Source organism: Lycium ferocissimum, chromosome 3 (assembly GCF_029784015.1).
Source record: "Lycium ferocissimum isolate CSIRO_LF1 chromosome 3, AGI_CSIRO_Lferr_CH_V1, whole genome shotgun sequence".
In the NCBI taxonomy this organism is placed as follows: Eukaryota; Viridiplantae; Streptophyta; class Magnoliopsida; order Solanales; family Solanaceae; genus Lycium; species Lycium ferocissimum.
In genome coordinates, this window is record NC_081344.1 from 46,745,534 (window position 1) to 46,753,669 (window position 8,136).

Here is an 8,136-nt window from a genome sequence, read left to right on the forward strand (position 1 = left end):
AGGAGGTGCTGCCCAAATTTACGTAGATGAAATGTTAACTTAGAATTGGGTTTCTAAGCGCTTATGATTAATGTTTGGTGCCAATGATGTTATTGTAGATTTTGGAGAAGCCGAGACGTAAGTTTGGATTAACTTAGGAAGCGGACGAGGTATGTGAAGCTTACCCTTTCTTTCTTGTGGCATGTCTTAGTCGTAAGTAGATTGTGATACGAGTCTCGGGGTAACTCCATTCTTAAGGTCCGAGCTTGTGTGCGACTTTTATTCATTTCTTAATGTTGACTCTCTTAATGCGGTCGAACCATGATCCTTATGTTTTACATGATTTGGTTTCAAAGATTTTATAAAGATTTTTATTCCAAAAAGGTTTCGTAACTACGAACAATCGTAACTTTCATAGACGAGCTCGGATCACTTCGAAACGTTCGCGGGAGATTCTTATAATGGATAAGGTCTCCAACTTTCATAAATGGACCCGGATTGGTTCGATACTCGTCCGTGGGCCCCGAGACTCTCCTTTGTGTGGTACTAACGACTTTTGAAAGGATTTGGTATAACGATCGCCTAAACCCTCGAGCGGCGATTACTTATTTCTCTAACGAGTTTATAATGACGATTATGCCCCTAAGTTCCATAAGTTACTTCATATAATTTAATACGTATTTACGAGTCCTAAAGTTCATTTGATATGCTTTTGAACGTCATTCGGAAGAAACTTGGTTTGACTATCGCCTTGGTTTTAAATGATAATTCATTTTGATTATTTTGTGAGCTTTTGAAAAATGTTTTAAAAGCGATATAGTCTCCCACGACTCTGCTCGTGCATATGGTTGCTATATCCTTCACCGAGTCCCGGGCCGGTTATGTTTCGTGCGCACTATGATATATTCCGGAGTATGATGTGTCCGGTTCGCCAAGCCCCTTATTAGAGGGCCGGGTACCGTGTATATTTGGCGTTATGATGTGTTACGGCGTTACGGTGTGTTATGTGATATGTCGGGTTTCGGAGATATGAAATCTTCTGGAGTATGATGTGGCGTGGCGCCAACGACAGGCGGGCGACCACCGTTCTAAGAGCCTATGCATGATTTGTATTTTATGAGTAAGCATTTTGATATTTTGAATATTGCATTTACTTTCCGTACTTCTGGTTTTGATTATGATCTTGTTTACTACATTTCATGCTTTGCATACTCAGTACATATTCCGTACTGACCCCCTTTCCTCGGGGGCTGCGTTTCATGCCGCGCAGGTACAGATATTTATTTGGAGGATCCACCAGCTTAGAACTCTGTTCCGTCTTGGAGCGCTCCCTTGTCGGAGCCTATATGTTGATCCAACCTTTGTTATTATATATATATATATATATATATATATATATATATATGTATCTGTTTGTTCACGGGTACGGCGGGGCCCTGTCCCGTCATATGATTCTGTCATTGTTCTTAGAGGTCTGTAGACATATATGTGTGGGTTATGGGTATTCACTGTTCAGTCGTGTCTGTGTGATTGTGACTTGGACGTTCCCCTATACTATGATAGCCTTATCGGCTTATATGTGATATTATCTGCTGGATTATGATAGCGATATGTATATCTGTACATTTGTGACAGCTTCGGGGTGACGTTTCACTTTTCTGTATATATATATGTTATTTGTGTACTGTGTAAGCTATTCGTATGCTACTTCTGATTAACGGGTGTGTACGGGTGCCTACCTTGGGCACTAGTCGCGGCCTACGGAGTTGGGTCGTGACAAAAGTGGTATCAGAGCGGTTCGTCCTCGGATTGTCTACAGACCGTGTCGAGGAGTCTTGTTTATAGTGTGAAGCCGGTCACACTTATAAACAAGAGGCTGCGGGGCATTTAGGAATCAGTGACCCTCTTCCTATCTTAGATCGTGCGATAGAGCCAAGTCATAGGAAATGAGATTCTCCGTACTAACCTTTAATTTCAGCAGAAGAACGATATCGACAGAAGAAAGCGATTGACGACATTGGAAGATACAAAGCACGCGGGTAAGCAAAGGTACGGAGGGCATATGTCGGCTAAGGCATTAAAGTATGATTGAAATGTAAAGTTGAAAATCGAAAGAAAAAGTAAACGGGAAGTGTAACGGGTGGGGTTTGAATTGGACATACGAGGTAAGTCCATCATTTTATATTGTCGTTATTAGTACCGGGAGCCCCCGTGTGGCTGTGATATGATATGATATGTATATATATACGTGTTGGCCACGGTTGTGAGGCATTGTTGGTATTTCTGTGTACGGTTTTGAGATAGTAAGAAATATAGGGAAACTGCGAAATTTTTCCAGGAAATAAAACAAGAATGAGGTATGGGTTATAATATGCCTTGAAAGGTCGTGTTATTAGTGAAGATAGAATTTGATTAAGTTGCAAGTATGGCTAACCTTGAAAAATAAGTTAACTACTGAATTGACGGTAACGGTAATTAGGAGGTTGATATCTGGAAACATAGTAAAAAGAATTTGGAAGGGGCTTGTGATCTTAAAAGATGAATTAGAAGAGGTTGGCAAATCTTGGTAGAATGTTATATTAAGGTACCAACTGAATTGATAAGCATGGATAAATTATGACGAGTTTATAGCTAGAAGAAATAATAGCATGATTAAGACAAGAGTACAGGGAAAGAATAGTGACGGATATAAATGTGCTGACAAGACAGTTTGTGGGATATTAAAGATAAGATTGATCGGAAAGGGCAAAAAGTTAAGAAGTGTGACGCTATAAGATTGTTTACGAACAGAATATTATGTGAATATAATAAGGAATGTTATGAAAATGAGCGAAGCCTAGCGAGGAAGCAACCAAAGGATATGACGTGATCCGTGCAATTAAAGTATGAGGGCGAACTAGTGAAAAAAAGAAGAAGGGATTTATGAAGTTCTTTTCTAGGGAAAGTATAGAATAGAAGCTACGAGATAACGGAAACGATATCGAGCACAAGAAAAAAAAAGAAGAAGGGATTAATTGGAAAGAAAGAGATAAAAAAGGAAACGCGGGTAAGATAACAGCGCAGTAATAGGTGATGACATGAGTAGCTGTGAATATGAGTGTTATCGACACGGAGCTTGTGAAAGACCAGATTATAGAGAGACGAACAACGAAGTAGAGGGAGTGATAGGAAATGACTAGCATAATAAGAACGTAAAGGAAAGCAGGGGTGAACGAAATATGACTTGAAAGTAAGTAAGGGATTATGTAGGAGTAATATTTTCCGAAAATGTAGTGGTATTACGAACTTCCTCGTGCACAGAAAAGAAGGATAGGCATAGACTGGAGAAATGTGATAAGGGGATACTGAAGGAAGCACCCAGGATAGGCATAATTAAATAAGTGTGAATATGGAACGAAAAGGGAATACATAGTTATGAATGTAAAGGCGTAGTGCGATGACACGGTGATAAGATAAGGCTATTTGGGAGACGAACTTGGAGTGTTTGTGAGTGGGCCAGAAGCCTATGTTGGGCATACGTATAAGCGTAAAAGGCATATAGGACAAAGGGGTACTACGTGCACAAAACTTCACCTAAAAAATAATGGAACCCCTAAGCGACAAAGACGGTAGGCTTAAGGAACCGGTGGTGCAATATAATTTCGCCAAAAGAAACAGAGGTGACGTAGGTTGAGGTAAAAATACTACTTCAAGGGAACTTGAGACACTCGTCGTTGGAATATGAGTGTCACCTAACGGAGAATTTGGAATAACTACGAGTATTAGACAATTATTGGGTCGAAGTAAGAGACCTTTTTTTTTATTCAATGGGAGATGTGTCACGAGGGCGTTTCGGAATCTGTCAAGACTTCAACTTACTCCAGATTATGTGCTGAAGGTCATGGGGCAAGGTCGACGCGGTCATATTGGCGTTAGAGCATCGAATTTCATCAGAGTCCCAAAGTTAAGCGTGCTGGAGTGGGAACAATTTTAGGATGGGTGACCCCCCTGGGAAATTTTCTGAAAGCTTTACAAATTCAGATGTAAGAAGCAAACGAGAAGCTAGGGTAATCTAAGGAAAAAAACTAGAGCGGACAACCTTAAATTCGTGTAGAACGGCGTAAACCTGAAAAGAGGTAGTGTAGAACAAGATAAGTCGAATAGTGTTGGAAATATTTTGTGAAGGAAGGTGCAATTTGCGTGTGTATAGTACGTGGCCGATATTGAATCCCGACAATCGACATTGTGGCGCGTGGGAAGATAAGTCGAATAGTGTTGGAAATATTTTGTGAATAAGGTGGTAGCGATGATGTATACATGTGTATATGATATCCCATGCATGGTGATATTGAATCCCAACAATCGACATTGTGACGTGTGGGGTTGAAGAATAGATTTCGACAAGTGGGATAAAAGGATTATGACCACGATGGGGAATAAGAAGTAAAGGAAAGAATGATTCGGTCGTGCAACGATGCTAAGAGACTTCTAACTCTCGAAGGATAAGTGCCGAGGTCGATGGATATCAAGAATTAATTGTGTACTAGGACCTCCTTAATAAAGGGGGGAAGAACATATTGGACTTGAAAGAGACTACGACGTTCTTATGCTCCAGAAGGAAAAATTTGCTAGTTTGGAGCTAAAGTTCAAACGATCGCCGATACAAGAAAATTGAAGGCACGTATACTTGTGTTATGAGAGAATCGTAAGGGAGTAAGAGTTTTCGTAGCCCTATGTTTTTGGGTTGTAGGGTAAGATTTGAAGGGTAAAGGTTAGAGAACAGTTGTGGCAGGAAGCTAAAGAAAAGGTTGTGACAGAAGCCCAAAGGTTCAATTTAAACTCGAATGGTGAGTTGCCATAAATGTAGCTGTCTTTGTGAAGGATAGTGAAGGGTGCAGGACTATACGTATATACCTACTTTGGATCGATGGGAATGGTCCGGGGAAGGAACTAGTAGAAATAGTTTGAAGGACATAGCCAGTATACTTACTAGTGGCAAAGTCAGATTGGGTGAGCACTCGGAATGTAAAGGGTAAATGGTGACAAGAATGTAAGGACTAATGACGCTGACCATTGGACCGCAAGGAGTCGGTACAAGAGCATATTCAAGATCATTACCCAGTTAAGGGTTATGCAAAATTATATGGAAAGACTTCACAAGCCCTCACATATATGATCTCAGACGGAAGAGCTCAGTTTATAGCTAACTTCTGGGGATCATTCCAGAAAGAATGAGGTCACAAGTGAGTCTCGATGTAGTATACCACCCTCAGTCCGGCAGACGGACCGAACGTACTATTTAGACGCCAAGAAAATATGTTACGGGCCTGCGTTATCGATTTTAGAGGCAGCCGATGTGATCATTTGCCACTTGCGAGTTGAATATGACAATACCTACCATCCTAGCATCCAGATAACCGTATGAGACTTCGTACGACAGAAAAAGCAGGTCACAAATTGGCTGACTCAATGTGGATGAAACTAAGTCAATTGAGCCAGAGATGATTCGGCAAGTAGTTGACAAAGTGAAACTCATTCGGGAGCGGTTATTAGCAGCTCGGAGGCAACGGAAGTCATATGAAGATACTCGACGTCGACACCTAGAGTTCCAGGTCGACGATTGGGTATCTTTGGAAGTGTCACCCTTGAAGGTGTTATGAGATTCGACAACAGGGGAAGCTCAGTCTGAGGCATAGTGAATCTTATCGGATCATCCTTAAAGTAGGAAAGACTGCCTATGAATTAGACCTACCGTCTGGATTGGGAGCAGTGCATCCGGTTTACTACGTGTTAATGCTTCACGAATGTATTGGTGATTCTTCCAAAGTACGTCTTATAGATGATATCCAGGCGACAGAGGAATTAGCCCACGAGGAACAGCCTATAACTATACTGAGTCGTCAGGTGAGAAGATTACGTACTATAGGCGTAACTTTCGTTAAGGTATTGTGGCGGAGAAATGGTAGAGAAGAGATGCAGAATGCGTATCCCTACCTGTCTCCTGTGCCTACAAGCGATCTAATTCCCTAATTGGTTACGTTGATTGATAAAGGAGCTATGCGTGACAGCGATAAAAAGAGGACCCTCCCCCCGAAGCATTTATAAGACCCTATAAGACTAATTTAACATTCGAGGACGAATGTTTTAAAGGGGGGGGAGGATGTTATATCCCGTATTTTGTACGTCGGGACACTCCGAGCTATTGGCGGAAAGTTAAGGACAAGACTACTCCGGGATGCGAGGTCGAGATTTTTGACCTTCGATTTTAATTTAAGGCATAAGTTGCTTATGATTTTATTGGCATGGAATATTAAGAAAATTTGGGGTCAAAAGTGAATTAGTGGAAGTTATTAATTTTTCATGAAAATATGGACTTGGCCGTGTGGTACTAAAGGTTCCCACACATGATTTGGCCAAATTAAATTCATCCAAATCATGTGTGGGCCATAGCACACATGGATGAATAACATATGGTTATAATAAGATGACCAAGCAAGTTATTAGTCATCTTTTCCAACTCTAGAAATATGAAGAAGCATAGAAAAAAATGGAGGGTCGTTCGATGGGTTGGATCAACAAACTATCCGTATTTGGCCATGAGAGATTGATGAAGACAAATTATTTTCTTCTAGGTTTTCCACTCTTTGGAAGGTGCTAAACAACATGAAGTAGTTGTTGAATCAAGCAAAGCTCTTGTTCTTGCAAAACCTCACCTTGGCCGAATGAAGACGTGGAAGGAAGAAGGTAAGTTTTAATCCTCTTTTCATGTGTTATGAAAGGGTTTGTGCATGTTGTAGTAAGTGGAAATGATGAAATTCATGAAAATATGGTGTTGGTATGTGGCCGTGTAGATGTGTTGTTTTGTAGAATGTGATGAACTAATTTTATTTAGTATGTTTTGGTTGTTGTCGTATGGATTCTATGGTGAAAATGATAGTTTAGTAGTGCAAGTTGAATGCAGAAAACATTTATGGGCTGTTTTGGAGCTAATGTGAATTAAGTATGATTTCTTGTATTTAGGAGAATAATGTTAACATGTGAATTATTGATGTAGTTGATGAATTTGGAAGAAAGAAATATGTTGTTATAGTTCCTATGGCAATTGGAGAGTTTTGGGTGGTGTTGCCCATTGGTTGGGCCGTGTGACCATTTTTGGATTGCTTGAAATGTTCTTGAATTTTGCTTGAATGGTTTCGGATTGGTACTTGAATGTATGTAAGCATTGATGTTGGCTTGATCATATGTGGTTAGTTTGAACGTAAATGGAATGTTGTCGAAATATGTAGAAAAGAGTTATTGACGTTAGAATGCCTTTTAAATTAATGGTTGATGTTGCTAGAATGATTGTTGGTATTGTTGTTGATGAATTTGGCCGAGTTGAATTCTCGGGGTTGTTGAATTTACAGGGGAGGTGCTGCCCAAATTTCTGTAGATGAAATGTTAACTTAGAATTGGGTTTCTAAGCGCTTATGATTAATGTTTGGTGCCAATGATGTTATTGTAGATTTTGGAGAAGCCGAGACGTAAGTTTGGATTAACTTAGGAAGCGGACGAGGTATGTGAAGCTTACCCTTTCTTTCTTGTGGCATGTCTTAGTCGTAAGTAGATTGTGATACGAGTCTCGGGGTAACTCCATTCTTAAGGTCCGAGCTTGTGTGCGATTTCTATTCATTTCTTAATGTTGACTCTCCTAATGCAGTTGAACCATGATCCTTATGTTTTTACATGATTTGGTTTCAAAGATTTTATAAAGATTTTTATTCCAAAAAGGTTTCGTGACTACGAACAATCGTAACTTTCATAGACGAGCTCGGATCGCTTCGAAACGTTCGCGGGAGATTCCATAATGGATAAGGTCTCCAACTTTCATAAATGGACCCGGATTGGTTCGATACTCGTCCGTGAGCCCCGAGACTCTCCTTTGTGTGGTAGGGCTGCATATCGGTCGGTTCGGTTCGGGTTTCAAAATTATCGGTTTAACTTATTGGTTATCGGTTTGTAGATATGTTAAACCGTTAAAGAACCGTTAAAATATCTAAGTAATGGGTTATCGGTTAATCCGTTGTTGTATGTTATCGGTTCGGTTATCGGTTTAACCGTTAAGATTTCACACAACAAAAAAATGGCTTGACCACTTTGTACAAGCAAAATCATGTGCATTGTGGAACCACTTCTTGT